The sequence below is a fragment of the Streptopelia decaocto genome (assembly GCF_964273445.1).
Source record: "Streptopelia decaocto genome assembly, chromosome: 2".
Taxonomy (NCBI): Eukaryota; Metazoa; Chordata; class Aves; order Columbiformes; family Columbidae; genus Streptopelia; species Streptopelia decaocto.
In genome coordinates, this window is record NC_138655.1 from 105,033,796 (window position 1) to 105,055,970 (window position 22,175).

Genomic DNA, 22,175 nt, shown 5'->3' on the forward strand with positions numbered 1-22,175 from the left:
TAGTCAGTGATGAGCAATGACATGGCACACCAAAGCTCAAGGAACTGCATGCTACTGAAATTCTCCAAACTGTGCCACAATGTGAAAGGCACAGTGAACCACACTTGAAGTGCTTCTACACCAATGCACGCAGCATGAGGAAAAAGCAGGCTGAGCTAGAAGCCTTGGCTCAGTGCCAGGGATCTGATATCATCGGCATTAGTGAAACCTGGTGAGATGAGTCCTGTGACTGGTGTGCCATGATGGATGGTTACAGGCTATTCAGAAGGGACAGGCAGGGTAGGAGGTGGGGGGGGGTGTGTGTCATTGTCTACTATAGGCCCCCCAGCCAGCATGATGACACTGAGGAGTTATTCTTTAAGGAACTAAGGGAAGCCTCTAAGCCATCTGCTCTTGTCCTTATGGGGGACTTCAACTTGCCAGATGTCAACTGGGAATATCATACAGCTGGTACAAACAAGTATAGAAGATTCCTAAATCATCTGGATGATAACTTTTTGGTACAGGTACTAAGGGAACTGATGAGGAAAGGTGCCTTCCTAGATTTGCTGCTCACTAACAGAGAGGGTCTCATGGGAGAAGTGGCACTTGGTGGCTGCCTTCACCACAGTGACCATGAAGCAGTCAGGCTTAAAATCTCTGCTAAGAGGATGAAATCTGCCAGCAAGACCTCAGCTGTGGATATGAAGAAAGCAGACTTCAGGTTGCTCAGAGAGCTATTTAGCAAGGTCCCCTGGGAAAAAGCTTTGGAAGGTGCTGGAGTGCATCAGTGCTGGTTACTTTTTAAGTACTATATCCTAAAAGCCCAGGAGCAGGCAACTCCAAAATGTCAAAAGTCAAGCAGGCAAGGCAAAAGGCCAGCTTGGCTGAGCAAAGATTTTCTTCTACAACTACAAAGAAAAAAGAATATATATGGTCAGTGGAAGCAGGGTCAGGCATCATGGGAGGACTACAGAGATGATGCTCACCACTGTAGGGAGGAAATTTGTGTGACCAAAGCTCAATCAGAGCTGAAGGCAGCTAGTAACGTGAGTAACAATAAAAAGGGCTTTTTAAAACATGTTAATAGCAAAAGATAAGCCAGAAATAACACAGGCCCATTACTTGATGAGCATGGTCAACTCATAAACAGGGACATAGAGAAAGCAGAAACAATGCTTTCTTTGCCTTGGTCTTCAACAGTGAAGATGGGCTCTGGGACCCCTGGAGCCCCGGGCTGAAGAAACATGGCTGTGAGAATGATAAACTCCCAACTAACCCCGAATGTGTGCAGGATTTGCTGCTCCAGCTCCCTGTAAGTTGATGGGGCCTGATGGGATTCATCCAAGGGTAATTAAAGAGCTAGCTGATGTCATAGTGAGACCTCTCTCCATGATTTTTCAGCTCTCCTGGGAATCTCGAGAGGTCCCAGTTGACTGGAAGCTGGCAAACACTGTCCCAGTCTTCAAGAAGGACAATAGGAAAGACCCCAGCAACTACAGGCCTGACAGTCTCACTTCTGTGACTGGCAAAATTATGGATGAGATTATTCTGGAAGTTATTAAGAAACTCCTGAAAGACAACACAGTCATTGGTCCCACCCAGCATGGGTTCATGAGGGGAAAGTCCTGCTTAACAAACTTTCTTTCTTTCTATGACAAGGTTACCCACCCAGCTGACCAAGGGAAGCCAGTCAACGTGATCTTTTTGGATTTCAGTAAAGCCTTTGATTCTGTCTCTCACAGTATCCTCCTGGACAAGACGTCCAGTGTTCAGCTGGATAATGCAGTGGGTGAGAAACTGGCTAATGGGTCAGGCTAAAAAGATTACAGACAATGGGGTTATGTCAGGCTGGTGACCAATCACTAGTGGGATTCCACAGAGATCCATCTTAGGGCCAGTACTCTTCATTGTCTTCATAACTGACTTGGACGCAGGACTTGATGAAATACTAAGTAAGTTTGCTGATGACACCAAATTAGGAGGGGCTGTTGACACTCTCAAGTGGCAGATACGACACCTGGGACATGGCAACCCTGGCTATACATACAGACTAAGGAATGAGTGCTGGAGAGGAGCCCCACGGAGAGGGATCTGGGGGTTCTGGTCAAGGGCAAGTAGAACATGAGCCAGCAGTGTGCCCTGGCAGCCAAGAGGGCCACCCATGTCCTGGGTGCATCCAGCACAGCATTGCCAGCTGGGCCAGGGAGGTGATTGTCCTGCTCTGCTCTGCAATGGTGCAGCCTCACCTGGAGCACTGTGTGCAGTTCTGGGCACCACAGGATAAAAAATATATTAAGCTACTGGAGAGTGTCCAGAAGAGGGCTACAAAGTTAGTGAGGGGTTTGGAGGAGGAGCTGTATGAGGGGTGGCTAAAATAATTTGGTTTGTTCAGCATGGAGAAGAGGAGACTGAGGAGAGACCTCATGGCAGCTACAGCTTCCTCACAAAGGGAGGTGGAGGAGCACAGACAAAGACTAACATGTGGAGTACTTTAGCCAACTTGACTGACCAGGACTCTATATGCCTAACTACGATATCTCCGGAAAACCTGTTCCACATATGCTTGGTTGGCATCCCCCTTGATGACTACAGCAGCATCACACAACTGTTTCAAATAGTGGTCGGTGCAGAGGCATTGCAACAAACTGTAATAATACTAACATGGCACTTTGGATTAACTGTCTCCCGGAAATAGACATTGAACCACAGGAACTGGAATTACTGGGATCTGTGCCCATGGATGCTTGTATCCAGCTGGTTTGTGAAAAGTGCCAGGACAATATGCTAAAGCATGAATGGATAAGACTGCAAAATGTTAATGCTACCATTGGTGACTATAGAAATGAAACTCGATGGTGTAATGCCTCACAAAAGAATCCGAGGGATGTCATTGATAGTGTGGGACAGCGACCCCAAAACATCCTGTATGGTGTATTCTTGATCTGTGGAGAGCCTGACCAGGAATTCCTTCTAATGCTGTTGGAGGACTGTGTATTTTGGGACTATTAACTCTCTTAACACTCAATGTATCTATGATAATAGATCACAGAAGAGCAAGACGAGAAAAACACTTTTTGCGTTTATATGAGTCAAAGTGTGATGATAATGTAGATTTTTGAGGATCAGGGTTAAGGGGTTTAGGATCTCTTGTATCTGGTGTTGGCACAGCTAAAGCTTTAAATATTTTAGAAAATTAGGATGCTGGCTAGTTAAGCAAACTAACAGAACTTCAAAGGCTTTAAGTGGACTTTTGTTAGATGTAGATTCTGTAAGACATGCCACACGGTAGAGTAGAGCTGCGACAGACTTTTGTTATTAGCTCAAGGACATGGGTGTGAAGGATGTGATGGTCTCTGCTGTATGGACCTAAAAGATAAATAGATTTCAATCCATAAGGAAATTCAACAACTTATGGACCACTCTCAAAAGATTCAAAAGGATATGGGGTTTTTCGGCCTAGAAAGTTTGACGAACTGGCTGGGACTGGGAGGATGGGTCAAAGACCTTTTGCAAAGTCTGTTAGCTATTGTGATTATTGCAGTTATTGGGCTTTTGTGTTTAAGCTGTGCTTTATCTTGTATTAAGAGAATATTTGAGCACATGTTGAGACGAACTCTGCTCGTACAAAAGGAAAAAGGGGGAATTGTTGGAGAATGGCTAAGAGAGAAAGGGCATGGGTCCAGAGACCCTCTCTACGAAGAAGATCTCTTCTAGTTAGCATGAGTAGGCCTCAGTTAGCATGAGCTGAGCAAGGGTAAGTGGGAAAGTAGGAAGCAGCTCCGAGATAATGAGGGAGTCACATACCAGAGAAACCACAGAAGGGGATGGGCTCATTATGTATGCTATCAAATCGGTGTCTGATGAGTAGGCATAATTAATAGAATTGCCATAAATGGAATTGCTATAAATAGAATTGCTATAAAGGTCTGCTATAAATAGAATTGCTATAAATAGAACTGCTATAAAGGTCTGTGCTCAGCACTGCTATAAAAGTCTGTGCTCTGCATCAATAAACCGAAGTATGCTTATCACCCACATTGGGTCGGCTGCATTTCTTCCTCCATCGCCGCAGGCCAGAACCCATGCCGGGGTCTCGATCCCTGACACCCCCACAGTTCATCTGTGATGCTGTTGGGAGAACGTCATCCATTCATCCATTAAAGAAGGTGTTAACCAGTATTGGCTCCTTACTTGGCCCCTGAAAGTTGCCACCAGTAACCAGTCACCAGCTGGGATTTGTATCACAATGATCACACCACTTTGTGTCCAGCAGTTTAAAGAACTGTACAGTCACCTCACAGTCTAGATATGAAGTCTGTACCTGAATCACTTGGCTATAAGGATACTGAGACACAACATTTCAGAAGCCTTGTGTTAAGTCAATGATGCAACAATTGCTGATCTCCCTTTGATCACCTTCTCCTATTTGGCAAAATAAAATTTGAAGAGCTAAGAATTTATATGAGCACTGGTGGGTGTCATCTCATTGTCCAAAATAAATATAACTGAATCAAAAAACTTGGAAACAGGTAAAATGTTATTCATGTCATAAGTTTCCCAGATCAAAACGTATATTCTTTTCCAATTGCTAAATGCAGATATACAAGGAATAACACACTCTCTTTCGTAGTTTAGTTTGACAGGATTTTAAAAGATGCCAATTATCATAGACATTCTTACTAATCATAGTCAAAATGCTTTACCTTCAAATTGACAAGAACTCTAGAACAAGTCATAGTGATGTTCCACATGGACATTTTTCATTCACTTGAAACTTCTATTTTCTTTGGCTCATTTAAGTCCCCCCCCCCCCAAATATGTTTCTTTGATTTCTATTTTCTCTGTTTCTGACAGTTTCTATTCTTACCTTTATAGCAGTCATGGGAATAATTTTAATTCCATTTGCCTACTTTTTTGTTTATCTTTTTCCAAGCTCTGCACGGTGTTGAAATTTATGATTCCAGCCCACATAACTACAATATTGATTGTTTATCAACTTGCATTTCCTGCATCAAAAATTTCAACAGTGTGTGGAAGAGAAGTACTTAATCGGTAGTTAAATCCAAACTTGTCTCTGAAGGAGCAGCATGCCTCTGGTATGCTGTTAGCATCACTCACATTATAGCAATACGTTTATGCTAAGGCAGCAATTTCTTAACAGCAAACTTTTCTAAAAGGCATTCATGCAATGTACAATCATTTATACTCCATGCGATTGACACTGAGTCTAGATCACTAAAGCTGCTTAGGAAATGAGGAGGTATCGTTGTTTTACTGTGAAGATCAGCACCGACTTGAAATAAATTACTTGAGTTTGTTTTCGAAGTACATTTAAACTCATCTGTTCTGCATCGAATGCTTCACTTTCCCATAGGAATCCTGCCCAGATTAGTAGGTTGGTTCAGCTGGCACCCACTAGAAAACAATGTCTCTTTTCCCCCCCACCCTGCATTTTACAGACAAAATTAATGTCTAACATTGGATGTATGTCCTATGCTTAAAGCTTTCTCAGCTCTCTGCTGTGTCTTTTTATTCATGTTGAGTTAAATAAAAATGGCTGGGAAGAGCAAAGCAAAAAACAAATAATGCTTCATCCTGGAGGCTGCCAAGTGCCTCTTAATGTTATAAGGGCCCATAAAACATCCTGACGGAAGTTCTTCCAGATCAGTTTAATCACCGCTATCCATTTATAGGTTTTCACAAATCAGACATGATAAACACATCTGAAAAGCAACTTGCAGAGGTCCTTCGCCTCACCTGCTTCTAACTTGTCTGAGCTGTGTTGTGAGGAACTCTGTAGCACTCTATATTCTGCAAATCATGAACATTTTCAAACTAGAATGCCCGAGGTACCCTCTAAATAAATAGTCAGGACTTAAAAGAGCAAGACCTAATGGCACAAGATGTGAAACAGTTGCTGTTACCATCTCTTGACTTTAGCTGGCGTTAGGGTAAGAACGTGCCTCTGAATTGTAGGTCATGCACAATTAAGGTAATTTCTTCACATAAGCATTATTTAGAGATATGACATGGCTTATTTTTCCATAAGTAGTAATATATACCCTTATTGAAGTAATGGACCATTGCAATGAGACCAAGACACCACCCAAGATTTCTAGATGGATCTTCCATAATCCTGCAGTTTACTGTCAATCCCTTTGAGTAATCTTGACTTTAGAAGCTTGCATTCAAGTGAAAATGCAGAAGAAAGCAATTAAGAAAACATGCAGATGTTATGCTTAGTGTTACCAATAACACGCCATTGCTGTACAATGAAGGCCAGAAGTTAATGAGTTGAGGACAGATTGTACAGCAATGGAATATGAATACAGGTTAATGCTCCATAGAAAAGATACAAGTATGGCTAAAAGGCTAGATGGCTGAGAAAGGGGTATTTAGCCAAATAATACAGAAAGAAAGAAATAAACAGATTTTCGTTGCTAACAGCTGCACTGCCACTACATTCAAGCCAGTGCCCCAAGCTGCATTCAAGTTGAAGCAGAAGTCTTGATCTTGACCTTAGTGTAATGATGTGGAAACAAGCATTTTGCCAGCCATTGATAGCTCTTCAGAATTACAAAAATGCTGACTATAAAGACATTTAGCCAGCTTCACTCAATAGTGCTAATCTCCATTTTGGTGCTTTTTGAAACTTAAGAGACATTTTTCAAGCACAGCATGAAGTATAGATAGCTGTATAAATGACAAATGTAGTTGTCATTTGAAATATACAGGTCACTGTTACGGGATCAAAATTTGCAGTTCCTTTTTAGTCAATCTAATGTGAAAAAGATGGCAACATTATGTTGAACAAAATGGAATAGGGATGAGAAACTCTCCTGTCTTCTCCTCCTCTCCTCACCTCTCTTCTCTCCTCCCTCTTCTCTTCATACCTCCTTCTTTACCTATCAGTATATGCTGACTAAATCACTGATGATATTTCTTCCCAGCCCCAAACTTGCAGAAGAGTTGAATATCGATAATCAATATCTCCCAGCTTAGGCATTGGCCCTGTTATGTTGTGGAAAGGATGCAGGTACCTTCTGTCGGGGGTGAGAGCTGTAGATTGTCTTGAAATCATTGGACCATCTGAACAAATTTGCAAAAAGCAGGAGTGAAGTGCAGTTTTTTAAAGTCTTCTGTGTTCATCCAGTTGAGCTGGGTTTCTACAGGATGGCAAAACCCCACATCTCTCCCCCTAGCAAGGCTCAAACATCAAGCCCTCAGTCTGCAGCACAGCATGCTCCCCAGCTAAAGTGTTGCAAATCTTTTTGATGTGAGCAAATGGATTTTTTTTCTCCTACTCATTTCAGAAATGCCTGAGCTGTTTCCATTGGAAAAACATACTAAAACACAAGAGCCTGAGAACAACAGTAATCTCTCAGAGTGAAGGTCCATCTGGCCCAATACTCTCGTCTCCAAAGTGATCAACAATCACTGTCTACAGGAGAGCATATGAGCAGTGCAAGTCTCCTTCTGTCAGCATCCTCGGGGTGCTCATAGGCCTCAATGGCTAGGACCATGGCACAAGAGCCACGTTCATGGAGCATGAGCAGCAGGCAGCTAGTGAAGATGGCCCAAAGAAGTCCTAGCAAGGGGCTGTGCTCAGTGCTGCAGAGGAAGGCAAAAAAAACCCATGGACATTTGCTAGCCCACCATGGGGAGAAAAAAAGCCTCCCTATCCCCAGCTGCAGGGCGTGAGAGGCCATCTTTGTGGTGCATGAGTATCAGGTAGTAGCCAAGCCAAAATGGCCCAGAGGAGCTCTGAAAAGTGGTCACGCTCAATGCTGCAGAGGAAGGCAAAAAACTCCTGGGGACAAGTGCCAATCTGCCATGAGGGAAAATTCCTTCCTGACCCCAGTGCTGGCGAGCGGCTGTTCCCTGAGCATGTGAGCCAGACCTGGCTCCTTGTCCCACAGGCTGCTCACACCTCCCAGGACCTGCCAAGGCGTTATTCTCCCTCAACATGGAGCCATCTCAGGGGCTTCTGAGAGCAGCAAAAGGCACCTGTCCTATCAACCTTAGAGGCAAGAATCCTCCTCCTCTCTGGCAGGGCACCAGTGGGTGCTCCAAAGCACTGGGACCCCTGGTAATGTCTCTGCATCATGTTTTGTATGGCTGCTGCCCCGGCTCTGCAGGAGATGAGGATAACAAGCTCTGCCATGCTCCTCAAGAAGGCATTCCCTTGCATTTGCCATTGCTCTCCAGCTGAAAAAGATTTCCATCCATCAGATGAGCTCTAAAGTTGGCCCTACTGGGAGCTGACCTTGCAGCAGAGAATCTTCAGGAGCCTTGTTCAGCCTCCTGCGGTCTTTCTCCCTCAGCTCGCTCCACTGGCTCCTCTTGGGCTCCAATGTCTTCAGTCTGCCCCCTGGCTAACTCTGGCAGCAGAACACGGGAGGATGGTCCCTTTTATCCTGCCCTCATGCACTGTGACTGCCTCGTTGCCAGGTGGTGGCATTGTGACATGGGGGTGACAGGGCCCCTGATGCGGAGCCCCACACACCACCCCTCCCCACATCATCCTATGGAGGAGGCATTTGTGGTGCTGTCCCCAGGCAGTCCCTGTGAGCAGGAGGCCCCGGGGGCTGTCCCTGCCCAGGCACTGGGCACAGCTGCTGGACATCCCTGGACATTAATCTGTACATTCAGACTGTGCAAAGAAGGGCATTTATACCATCGACATTCCTTTGGCTGTGGGCATGCCAGAGGTGAAAGAAAGGCATTTGGTTCCCTCTGCATGGACTTTGCAGAGACATAGACAGCATGCAGGATTTCCTCCCCATTCCTTACCAACACACCAAGGGACATCTGCTACTAGCCTGATTATGGTGAGGTTTTCCTCTTGGAAAGAAGTTCTGAATTGTTTGTGGGTTTGATCATCTTTTTCCTTGCACTTCAGGAGCTCTTTCCTTCTTTGGTCTTCACCCTTGATATCTTTCCTGAAAGTGACGGCAGCCCTCTCAGCCTTCATCTTGCTCCTGCTAGCTGTGTTCTTCTGTAGGAAAGTCAATTCCATGTTTTAACTTTTGGTCAGTCCTGATGTGATCAGGCAGTTGGACTAGGTCCCTCCCAGCTCAACTATTCTATTCTATTCTATTCTATTCTATTCTATTCTATTCTATTCTATTCTATTCTATTCTATTCTATTCTATTCTATTCTATTCTATTCTATTCTATTCTATTCTATTCATTAGATTATAGGTCTAAATATTTCCTATTTGCTGCAATAGTCATACTTACTTGGCAAACGTGATCAGTGACAAAATAGGCTTGTCATAAAAGGCATCTCTCTGCTTTCAGACAAAACAGCCTGAAGTGGAAAAAACCAAACCAAACCACAGCAGTGCTAAGGCCAACTGGGTACGCCTTTAAAAAGGGAGTGGCAACTTTTCTGAAACACTGTCTCTCCCAGAATATGAGAGTTGAAGGTTACGAACATGTCTAATATATAGGCTGGTTTATATACCCTGATGGTATTTTATTTATAGCCTCTGAGTCTTAAAAGCAATTACATAAATAGAAAATGGCTGCATGGCAAAGCCCTCTTAAAGTCACAGTGCCCTCCAAGGAAAAATAAAATCATTCCCTCCTTATTGGAAATACACTACTTAAATGGGGTGCAAAATTTCCACAACTGATTTCAGGTGCCAAGCAATTTGAAAATTAATGATTTCAAGTGAACCTCCATGACAAAATGGGGATTAACTGATGCCTAAACTCAAAATATTTGTGACTTATCATGCATAAGACATAGCATCATGAGTATCACAAAAGAGCTGTCATTTTTACTTGACTTACTGTCATTTGAGCAAGAAGTATTTAACAAGATCTTCAGGACTCGTATTTTACTTGCAATTCACTGGAAAACTAAGCTAGCAATTTTGGTCTAGTTCTAAAGTGTCCTAACAGGTTACAGTCAAATTACTTCCAATAATAGCAGTGAATTGCTTCTCCATATTGACTGACCTACGTCTGGAGATAATAAATAAAAACAGAAATGTTTTTCAGTTACATGAAATAGCAAAATTATATATGTAGTTAAAAAGAAGACTTTGGGGGGAATTTTAAAAAATTGTTATTTAAACTGGAAAACAATGGTCCAGGTTTCCAATTTAGAATAAAAATTATGCTTTAGAACAAGTTTTTCCAAATTTTCAGGAATTCATAAAAGGTATATTTTGTCTACATAAAATAAGTCTACTGTACGTAAAACTAATGAGGAAGGCTAATTTCAGATTTATTGTTCCCCATTCTAAATTAAATAACTATTTTCTTTCAGATATTTTGCCTTCTTGAAAAATGGGTTCCACTCACAATTAACTTTACTGAAGCTCATTTTAAAATGCAGAACTAATGTGAAAGTAGAGATGGTGACCACAATAAAAGGTTGCCATGCAACGTGACACAGAGTATGTACCATAACAAATTATGTTAATAAGGGGTTTACGTCCTGGTGCTCAGTGATTCTACATCTGTTCCAGCTGAAAATGCCAAATAAATGAACTAAATCACTGAACTGTGATGAAACAAAGCAAGTTATTGATATGAGTCCTACACAGGTCCTGTAATGTAATGCTCTATTTCCAGAAAAGCTCTGGTCTGTGCAGAAAAAAAGGTAAAGTTTTCCCAATATCAACCTATGCAGTAGGAATCCAGTTTAGATGTGCTTGAATTATACAGACTTTGCATCGAACTAATCGTTCCCATGTGTTTTTGTATGCCAAAAGCCCCTTAACCAACCAAGAAAGCCTCTAGAGTTTTTAAACTGCTATTCTGACTTCTCGGTGGAGCTAGATGATGTTCTTCACTTGACTTCAGGAGTGACTGAAATACCAAACTGATCTCTTAATATTACTGTATTCCCATTACATCTCCACATAAGTAGGTTGAAGCCCTAAATAAACTATTTTGCCTGCCCCTTCAAAAGAAGCAACTGGAATTTTTCTGTTTGGATATTTCTTTAAAAAGCAATGTGCAGATAAATACACTTTTATATCTGAGCTAAAAAGCTGGGGGAAAAAAAACAACCAAACAAATAATATTCTTCTCACTTGCACATTCTCTACTTTTACTCTCCTGTTCCCCCAGTTCTCTAACTCTTATATATAAAAACACACACTGTAAGCCATTTGCCAGTCATTTCTATTGTAAATGGAAGTTAGTAGATCTAAGACCTCATGCAAGTTTTTTCTGGCAAGTCCATCCCTCCAGCCATGGAAACATGGAGATCTCCAGTCTCCTCTTCTTCAGTTGGGATTAAAGCAAGCATAATAGGAGAACTGTCCACAGGACCACAACTCTACTGTAAGTATGTACACTTTCAGCTCTTTTAACTTGCCTTCTAGCTGTTTTTGAGCCAGACTAGTACACATTTCCAAAACTTTCTCCACAAGAAATATTAACTTGCATATTATTTTTTTTGTCTTGACATAAAAGCAAGGATTCTTCCACAGTTACACATACCACCCAGCAACAAAGAGTTCAGAAAAACACATTACTGGATTCATACGGAAATCAGAGTCGCAACACAGAGTTACTTTTCTCTGGGGGAATGAGGCAGGATTGCACTGGAAGCTGTTCAGACATCTGGGGAGGAGCCTGGTAGCCAGGATTTACCGTAGTGTGCCCGCACAGAAATTATCACATTACCAACTTGTGTGTGTTTCTGACAAAACTGAACTCTCCTGTGTTAGCCATGTATTAAGATGGATTCTCTTTCTCTAAACAACTTGCCATCAAAACGGAGTGGACAGAGTGTGTGAAAACAGACAGCGGAACTGACTACAATATTCCTCATCCTTCCAATACACAGATCCAGCATCAGGAAGCAGCAAGGTCTTTTCCCTTCAGCAGAGCCTACATAGCTGCAATCAGGCTGCAATCGACTCCAGTTTGAAGCTCAGGTAGGGCATCCCTTAAGCCCTGCTGGGTTAAGTGCTTTATAGTGCTTTATAGAGACCAAAGATGACATTGACCCTGCTGGGAGGAGTTCACCATCAAGATCTGTTTTCCTTTAAACTAAAAGCTTACATACAGAATTGTGTTGAGAAATGTACAAAAACCGATCTTAAATGAAATAACAAACACATTCAGATGATAAATAATCTCTACTGGCCTGAATACAATCAGTACGTATCAATGTATTGTGATGCATTGTTTTTGGGAAGTCTTGCTTCCTCTGGACACGTTAGAAACCGGCTGTGCTGCTGTGAAGTGTGCCTTGGCTGCATGCAAAGGCAGCCTCTGATGGACACACAGAGCCTTCATTTAGCCTCGTCTCTCATGTTTGCAAAACTCTACCATAGTACACACTGGCAGTCTGCATGTCGGCAGCCCCCAGCCAGGCCCTGCACTGGCATCTGATGAAACCCAAGAGAGACATTTGCCTTGTGGTATATCTGATTATTTAAAATCTTTTGCTGAAATGACTTTTTCTCCCACACTAACCTAACAACAGACACTGAAATAATATTTCAGTAATTTTAAAGTTCACCTGAAAACTGCTCGCTTACATTACTCACTATTTCACTTTGAAAATTTAGAGCTTCAAAAAATTGGGATGTGGTGATCTCAAGAAGACATAACTTGCTGGAAGCCAGTTCTGTTTCTGATTGATCATTACAAATAACATGTAGTCAGAAGTCTGTGAACAAAAAAAAATTCTAGTGCATCCGATTACTATGTCATAAGGCAATGGGGAAGAATGTAGCTTGTTTCTCTATATGTTATGACAGAAAAAATATATCAGTTCTGAACAAGTATTTGCCACACTTAAAATTCCAGCAGATTGACATAGAGCACAGACGAAAAGATAAAGTTCTCGGAAATTCATGATCACAAATTCTTAATTTACAGAAGACAATTTCCTCAGTGCTCAGTTTGCGTGTGGTGTGGGCACACACTTGGAGGCCTGGGTGTTCTGCACAACTTCCGTGAGCTCAGCAGCATTTCTAAAGACAACAATTATAAAAGAATTCACTTGCTTGAAGACTGAAGCTGAGCAGGCTTAGGGAGCCAAAATGGTAGGTGAATTTGGATGAGTCCTAGACCAGCAGAACTGCTAACACTGAGAATTTAAGTGAGAAGATCTGAAGTAATTGCACCACAGACTAAGGTGAACAGTATTCAGAAGTTATTTACTTTGTTCTTCTATCTTTCCCATAAGAACAAAACCAGAAGTGATATCTATATTAAAAAGTTTTGTGGTGTTTTGTGTGTGTGTTGTGTTGTCTTTTGGTTTTGTTGGTTGGTTGATTTTTGTTTGTTTGTTTTGTTTTGTTTTTTAAGCTTGAATGTCTGGGGCCATTTTTCTTTACTTTGGAGAAACAGCTAAACAAGAGACGTTCCACATAATTTAAAAACTAAATTTGTATTTTCTTGAGCAGATCAATGGCCTCCTATGTTTAGTAAACACTGCTGCTGCCACAGATATTTAGAAAATCATGCCTTTGCTTTAACATCAAACAAACAAATCACCACAAACCCACATAATAAAAAGTTAACACCAAACAGGAAGATTTATTTTTTTCCCAAAGAATTCTAAATGAGGAAAGTTAAAAAGACATTTAAACTACTTCCATCTAGGTAGTCCTAACGTATTTCAAATGCACCAGATTTGTATGTTTTAGCATTATTCCCCCTTCTGCTCACAGAAATTAAAGTTGTTCAGTTTCTACTAACGATCCCCAGGTAGCAGCACAGCATCTCCAGCTAGTTTCGAATTCCAGATCTGAGCAAGGGTGATCTGATCAGGCTGTCTCCCTGAAAACAATAACCCTATTGAGGCAGCTTTTCATGCCTGGCTCTTAGGATCTAAAATGCTGACTCTGGTCAACACATCAGTGTGCAAAATGAAGTGAGTCTGATCGCTCCCCAATTTAAAATCAGGAAAATCAGGGGTAATGGCAGCCCAGGGTAATACATGTTCAAGTAAAGAACTGGTGTTGCACAAAACTAGAAAAGGATTAATATTGTCTCTGTCTCTTTACTAATAAAAGCAATCAATTTAAGTTAAATTTTGTATCATGTAGCACTGAAAGTTTAATGACTTTTACTTACACAATCTTTCTTATTTAATTTTTTCTAAAAATCAAATATTCAAGGTATCGGGTTTGCCAAAGTTCCTGAATGTGACCTCTGTTATTTAAATTTAATTTGTTACCACTTCAACCCAGCTACTTTCTCCTGTGCTCTTGTTCTAGCCCTTTCTCAACATGACCAAATTACAAGATGGATAAACTTTTACTGATCATATAAAAATATGTACTTTTTGAAGATTAAAAATGTAATATTTCTCCATGTACCAAAATATGTATTAAAAATCAACAAAATTATTTTATTTTTGGCATTAAAGAACTAGAATGAAGGCCTTGGCCACCAAGAAGACTCAATGAAAGAGCAATTGAGATTCAGTCATTTTCACTCTGCAATAATCCAGCTGTAACTCTGACAACAAAATAGCTGTGGAAATCATTATTAATCCAAAACTGCTGAAAACAGGAGGGAAAAAAACACATTGTTTTCTTATTTTAAGTAAACTGAACAAGATAAAAGTGAAAATTTTAAGGCACTAACACCAACATTGCCATGCTAGTCTATAATATTTTTAGAAGTGGTGTGATTTTAAGAAAAAAACAGGCAAAAGCTAGAATTATCTTCTTTTCCCACCAAAATCAAACTAAGAAAAACAAAATTAAATAAAAATAAATGCAGTTTTAACTCAGTGTTCAGAATCAGCACTTGGGAATATTTTCAATATTGTAAAATCATACGTATAGCATTCACAAGAAGATTTTGAAAACCACAAAAAATGTTTTTTTTAAACATAGCTGATCAGAAGACTAGAAAAGCTGTTTGCCCTGTATGTATTCACTAAATCAGTTATGCCTTTTCAGCTAAGTGGCACAATTTAAAGACAAATAAATCATTACTTTCTTCCTGTAAAATCATGAAGTGTGTTGGTAGATGGAAACCTAAGGACTTTAACCATCTGATCAACCTCTGAAGGATTCCCATAATTTCTAGAAATCCATACACACAGACCCAGCAGCAGATTTCTTTAAAAAAATACTAAGTAAACAGAAGAAAAAGACAGAGTAACTTTGAAGAGAAATTATTAATAAAAAAAAATCAAATACTGCAAAAATAGGATTAAAGAAGTAATTTGGTTTTGTACATAATTATTTCTGATTATTCAGGAACCTAAAGCATGAGGAAGCCTGTATCTAACCTTCTTGACCTCACCTTTCTGACATCTGCAGAAATGCATTCTGAATTTTATTCTGTCATGTGTGAGACTGGAAATGAAATGCTGCATTTAATCACAAGCAGCAAGCAATAAACCAAGCAGAAGATACATAAGCATACATGGTCTATTGTCCAGTATGATTGAGCTGGGGAAAACTGAGATACACTATGCAAAAACATACATGCATTTACAGAACAGAGAAAGGTGTCAAACAACAAAGGCAGTTTAGAATCAGGCAATTTTTCATAGCTTTTTAAAAATTTTAAACGGTAAAAAAAATCTGCACAGAGAAAGCCCATTTCCTTATGGTGGGCCCCTGTCAAACCTTATTGAAATAAATTTGAAGACTCCATTGTATTATGTTTTCATAGTAGAAATAAATATGTAGGGTTGCAGGAAATAGTTACTTACAGGCATGAAATACATTTTTATTATTCATTTATTTTTACCAAAATGTTGCTATAGAAGTGTTGCTGGTTTGTCTGAAAATGAGTTCATTTTCTTTGTGCAGTTAGAAACCTTTGTTTTTCGTAGCTAGGACAGTCATTGTTTGAATTAGTTTGAGAACAAGAGGTAACACCCCAGGACAGAATTAATGTTTTTAATTGCTCTGGTCTGAAAGCCAAGGACACATGTGAGGTGGCCGGTAAGTGGGACACAGGGCTAGACCAGACCTTGATTGGTATCTAGACTGATCAATAAGAATATTCCATTTCATTAGCATCATTGGTTCAGATTTAAGGATAGTTGGGATATTCTGGTTTCCTCTTTGCTCTCTTTGCTCTCTTTGTCAGAGTTCTGTTTGGGAGCTTCTTTAGGTTGGCCTTTTGCCATCCTGCCATTTTGCAGAGGCCTCTGAGCCCTTCTGCCTTTTTCTTCTTTTCTCTCTCTGGGTTCGGCTGTTTGGCACCAGGTGCTGCTTCCTGGGACTGGCTGTTCAGTGCAGACAGAATTTGTGAGGAATTGCACTATCTTTTGTTTTATATTCTATTTAAATTTTATCTATATATTTACTAGTAGTGTATCAGTAGTTAGTTTATCTCAATCCAAGTTTCTCCCTTCCCTTTTGATTCTCTCCCCTATTTGGGGGACACGGGGGTGCATGAGCAAGCGGCTATCGTGGTTATATTGCTAGCTTGGGTTAAACCACGACAATCATGAAAAAAATCAGGTAATTCTTTTGGATACTGGGACATCTTAGAGTTTTTTTATAAAATAATTTAAAGGAGATCAGAGACAACAGTCGATCATTCTTTCAAAGGCAGAACGAATAGGAATTGCTCATGAACAGAGCCGTCATATTTCAAGTCCACTCAGTTCCCATTTCATTTTCTTTCCACAGAAATGCCAGCATTTCTCACTCCTCTGCCACTGCATGTCTCCAACTGGAAACATGGATGGTTGCCTTCACTTATCATCTACTGATCAACAACCATACCTGGTGTACGTATCAGCAAAAGAAGGTATAAAATTAAGTTGCTACAAAGCATTCCTCTTCTTCCCTTCCCTTACTTGAATGAATCTCCTCGAAAAACAGACTTCTCCACAGTTTTGGCTTTTACCATCTGCCTTTAAAAACACATATGTACTACGCATGTGCTCATCTCAGGACCCCATGACATGGGTGCAAACAGTTCCAGGAGTGTTGTGTAACTTGATGCATGGTATGTTATTTATTTGCATTAAATTATTATTAATGCTCCAAATTTCTGAAGTATTTGTGAATGCATCTTTTTATGAAAAAATAGTTTTTTAAGTTATTGAGACTATTCTTAGTCCTATTAGGCTGTAAAACTTAATTCTTTTAGTAAGTGCAAGCATAATTATAGAGAATGTAGAATAAAATTACTTAATTAATACATTTTACAAGCCCTTAAAAATCTCACAAAATAGCTTTTACCATGAAAAATAAAAATGTCAAATCCTAATGCATCGCCAGATACTGAATAACCAGCAGTTTTCATGTTTGGAGCATTGAAAGCTATGATAAGCTGAATCTTAGCAATTTGGAGATAGAAGATACTATGTCAGCAGGAGAAAAAAGAAACATTATTGAGGGACAACGTTAAAATAAAAGGTATTTTCACACAGAATCGACCCAGTGGCTTGAAATGTCAGCGACTGTGAAGCTGGTTCATTAATGTCTTTTACCAGATTAAGTAACATTAGATTTGAACAAACTGAATGCAAAATGTTGAATGAGAGCCTTATAGAGCAGAGTATGGTATGTCTTGAAGAAGTATGAAATGCAAGAAGCTGGAAAACCATTTCAGGACTAAAAGAAATATGGGTGAGACGAGCACAAGCGAGGTATTCAGACACAATAAACACCATTAAAATCCTACTGTGTATTAAGTATACAGGCAAAATAGTCATTGTATTTCTCTATTGCATGATCTATAAAGTCATGTGTGTGAATACAGCAAGGTCAAAGTACAGAAATATGTTATAAAGACTTAACATACTACTATCAGATGACTAGTTGTGACTACTGATGAGGAATACATGTGCAAATACATAAGGATGGCTTTAGTTTTTACAACTAGTAGCAACATTTTGTAGTCCATAGAAAACTACTATATGTGCATGTGTATTGAAATCTTAAAAGCAATTTATACATTTTTTTTCCCAAAGCTACATGTTCTGGTAAAGCTGGGAAGGGTTAAAGACACAAGCATTCCTGAACTGGGACAGTTTGTATGGAGACTGTTAGTCTTTTCAGTGTCATTTATTCAGGCAAAAATGGAGGAAGATGCAATTTAATGATTATGCAAGCAATTTATTTCCACAGTTATAAAGCAACTTCCTTTTTTCATTTGTATCTACAGAAAACTCTGAAAAGCAGAGATCTGTGAAAGTCAGATCTAATATTACTTGTAAAAGAATATATAGGAAATCATACGGCCATTGCAGGTAAGAGCCTCAGGCAGCCTGTGTGTGAGTACATAGTAACAGGCTTTACACCCCTACTAGCAGCACATTTTCTGATGTGCAAATACGTCCCACAGGTTTGCATGTAGAAGGTGAGGCTGATGAAATCAAACAGCATACATGTTAAGGTCAGGCTCATTTGCAGCAGAAGTAGCATGAAGACTCTCCAGTATTGCAGCTTCATCTCAAAAATGAGAGAGCCAGCACAAAAATTACAGCAGATTGCACATTAGTTTGCATTTTCTGTCTGCCTCGGTGCCCAGCAGACACCCATCCTGACAGCAGAGTAATACAACTTGTCCTGAATTGTGATTTGCAGCTTATAGCTTCAAACTTTTAAAACTGTTCTTTGCAATTTGTTTTGATTTGTTATTTAAATTATCAGCAAATTAGCTATAAAGCTCTTTCCAGCTTGCACTGCTCAAAAAAACCCCATGAGATCTCTAAGGCTGGACTTGTTCACAAGCTCTCAGGGAAGAAGCTAAGTTTTTATAGAAACACATGAGTTTTAACTCCACAATAATTTTCCTTATAAATGCTATGCTCATCATCCATGAAATATAGCGTCCTGAAAACAGTGTACTCAACTCTTTTTAATCTTGGCAATTGTGTATCATATAATTGTATTTAACGAAGAAAGGAGCCTGCAGAGGAATGCTTACACAATGAGGTATATATAAAGTGACTGAATGATTGAATTGCTTATTTCAAGAGTATAAATATTTTATGTTTCCACCCAAGTAGTGTTCAGCTGAAGTTGTTTCTTTTGAAGTCTGGGAAACTCTTGCCACATTCTAGTAAAGCTGAATGTGACAGAAGACATGGATTACTTTTGTAAATGAAGAGTGCCAAGCAACCAGCAGGCTCTCCTGAGCATGGTGTTTGTTACAGATGATCCAATAAAAGCAAAACAAGCCAGGGGGAGCAGTTGCTCAGACTGACAAAAATGCCATATACCATTCACATTGCTAGGTGAATATTTTAAGGCAATTGTAGGAAGCATTTCTTTTAGTGGCTAGTTTATTTTCTCCCCAGTAAGTACAGTTCTTCAATACACTCAGAACAGCCCAATCTGCTTATCTGGAGAAGTGTTCCTGCAGTAGCTCCAGCACCTCTGTCCTAGTTGCTTTTCCTTATCATTCTGTGAAAATGCAGAGCAAAGAGCATTCTGTGCAACGATGAGTGTGCAACTCCCCCACTGTGGGAAATCCTTCTACGGAGGTAGAACTCTTCAGAGGCCTTGTAGACATGCTCTGTAATGGTGCTTTTGGGTCCCTTTGTAACACACAACAGACTGCTAGATCGTGATCTTAACAACTCACAGCCCACTTAAAAGAGATATTCTTCTTTATTCCAAATTGCTGTGGTTGTTTAAAACAGCAAAAATGATGAATGCATAGATGGCATGAGAATGAGTCAAAAGAAAGCATTAAATAGGCATTGATTAAATACTTGCACTCACCTGGGCTGAGTCTTTAGATGGAACAATTCTTCAATATCTGTAATCTGAGATCAACTATACTGTTTTGCTCAACTGCAGATGATGGTGAAGTTGTAAAAGAGATGAAAATGATACCTGATCGTGGTACTCTTTTCCCCAGTGACTGCAAACAGAACTATACTCAAAGTAATACCACTGTGCAAGTTTTATGAAGAATCATACAACATGATAATTTCCTCTTATTAATCATGTCAATGGGTGTGTAGGTAGGAGGGGGTGTTTGAAATAGTACACACCATTCAACTTAAATAACAAATTCCAGAGAAGAGGATTTGAGGAAAAGTGCCTTAGGACAATTCACTTTCACAACACGTACAATATCTTTAAGATACACACCCCTGAACTGTTAATCAAAATGACTTTCTATTAATCATGAGTGAAAAAGGCAGTATGGTCTGGAAGAAAATATACAGGATTAGGAACCAAGAACATAAATCCTAATTCTACCTTTCTCTTACTTGCCTAGCATCAAACCAGTTAGCCCCTTTGTCTTTGCCTGTATTAATAACTTAAGCAATGCTAATAAATCTCCCAGGGCTTTGAAACATGATCATTATGTGAAATTAAATTAGAAAAAAATTGATTTATTGTTAGAATTGTTGCTGGCATGGCTTTGGCTGAGGGCAGCTAATCATCTAGTCAGCTTTGGGAATAGGATGGATGAAACATTCATTTGATATCCCCTGTGCTTTAATCCATTCAGTCTTTCTACTTATTTTAAAGAAGAGTTGAAGATAGATGACCAAAATGGCTTGAGTATAAAAATGAATTAGTATTTTAGTTAATGGTACCATCATATGAGATACATATAAATATCAATTAAGAATGAAGTTACATGAAAACACCCCTAGGATTCTAATAAACCTACAGAAGTAATGACATGAACACTTAGGTATAATGTTGAGGGTCTGATATGAGCAGCCTGAACTTAACATAGGAAAATATTAAAATGACAGAGGACACACAGGACTACTGCTTGCTAACGTGCAATTGTGATAGCGATTTTTAGACAGTGTCTGTATTAAAATAACTGTATTTGACAGTGACATAAATTTTACCTCTGAGTTACAAAACTATTTGTTGGGCAGAGGTGAGAGGGGAGGCTCTTCCCTTTACCAAGTTACAAAACCCAAACCAAATGTAATGCTTACAATGCACAATGACATAATTGCTTTAGTGTGTTTTTCTTACAAACTAAATCTTTTGGGTTTATCTACACACCTAAGTGATATTCCTCTCCTTGCAGGCAATGAACTGTATGAAGAAATTTATCAGCACTTTAAGGACAGCAATTTTCTATCCTGGGATTTTGAGACTTAGTTAACACAGCAAGCATATTTCAGCCCCTGTCTTAATAGTTGCTAATCTTCAAGATGCATATTGGCTAAGAAATAACAACAGAGCTTATGCAAGCCACTCAGGGAGGAAGCTGCAAGACTGTGTTGCCCTATAATTATCCCAAGAAATCCATGCTTCCAGAAGTAAACCACAATTCTTAATGTTTGATCACAGTCCCTAATGAAATAAACAGCAATTACATTACATTTGCCGAAGCGTGAAAAAATAGACATTTTAGATGCTAATTAAAAATGGAAATCAGACTAAAGATGAATTTAATATTTCAAGATAGGAGGTTAGTAGTATCAGGTGAGGCCCTAACACTGGAAAGTCATCCATTTAACTCTCAAAGCCCTACTTGAAGAGGCATTGCTATGAGTTTTATAGTAGGCAAGTATTTAATAACATTTTTTCAACATAACAATTTTCTGTGAAAATTCCATTAGACTGTTTAAAATACAATATCAATGATATTTTAAAAGATGTTAAAATAATTTTAAAATATCAACGATATTTTAGATAACTTTTAATTTGACAGAGGTCTGTGTTGGTCTTAACTATCTAGTTGCACTTATAACTTTAAAAAGCAGAATTTATTTTCTATGAGAAACACAACAGTTCAAGCAATCACAATAGATTTTTTTAAGGATTTTTTAAAAATTCATTTTTGTATCTCAAGATGAATGTCCAGTTTTGATAATATTTAAGCATTTACTTCTTAAAGTCTACATTTTTGCCTTCTACAGTAATTTAGAATATAACTTTTTCTATTTAATCAAATAATTACATTAAAAGTATAAACTGCTAATTCTGTAAAAATACTCCTCAAGTTCTTCTTTTATGTTATAAAAATACCTTTCATATTCTCTCTTTCAACAGACAAATTGTTATTATTTGAACCTTTTCCATTGGATAATTTCTTTTCATATTTATTTGAGATTTAAATATTCTTCCTAAAGGCAAATAAGTGAGGGTGTCTAGAAATGAAAGTCATGTATCTACCAGGAGCTAGTCAGAGCTGTAGTTCAGCCAAAACTAACACATGATATCTTAATCAAAAGTATAATTTTGGAATGCCAGTGTTGCTGGATAACTGCTCTTAAGTAACAGGATCATGATATTTTCACTCCTGTACATTTACGATATTTTAATTTCCTTCTCTTCAAGTGCCAA

The 22,175-nt window shown here is 39.2% G+C and overlaps 1 protein-coding gene across 1 annotated transcript in view; it reads right to left on the reverse strand.

Annotated features, from left to right (window-relative positions):
- CNTNAP2 (contactin associated protein 2) overlaps positions 1–22,175 on the reverse strand; it is a gene marked incomplete at its 5' end in the record, with an annotated part of 1,159,740 nt that overhangs the window by 685,341 nt on the left and 452,224 nt on the right. The window lies entirely within an intron of this gene.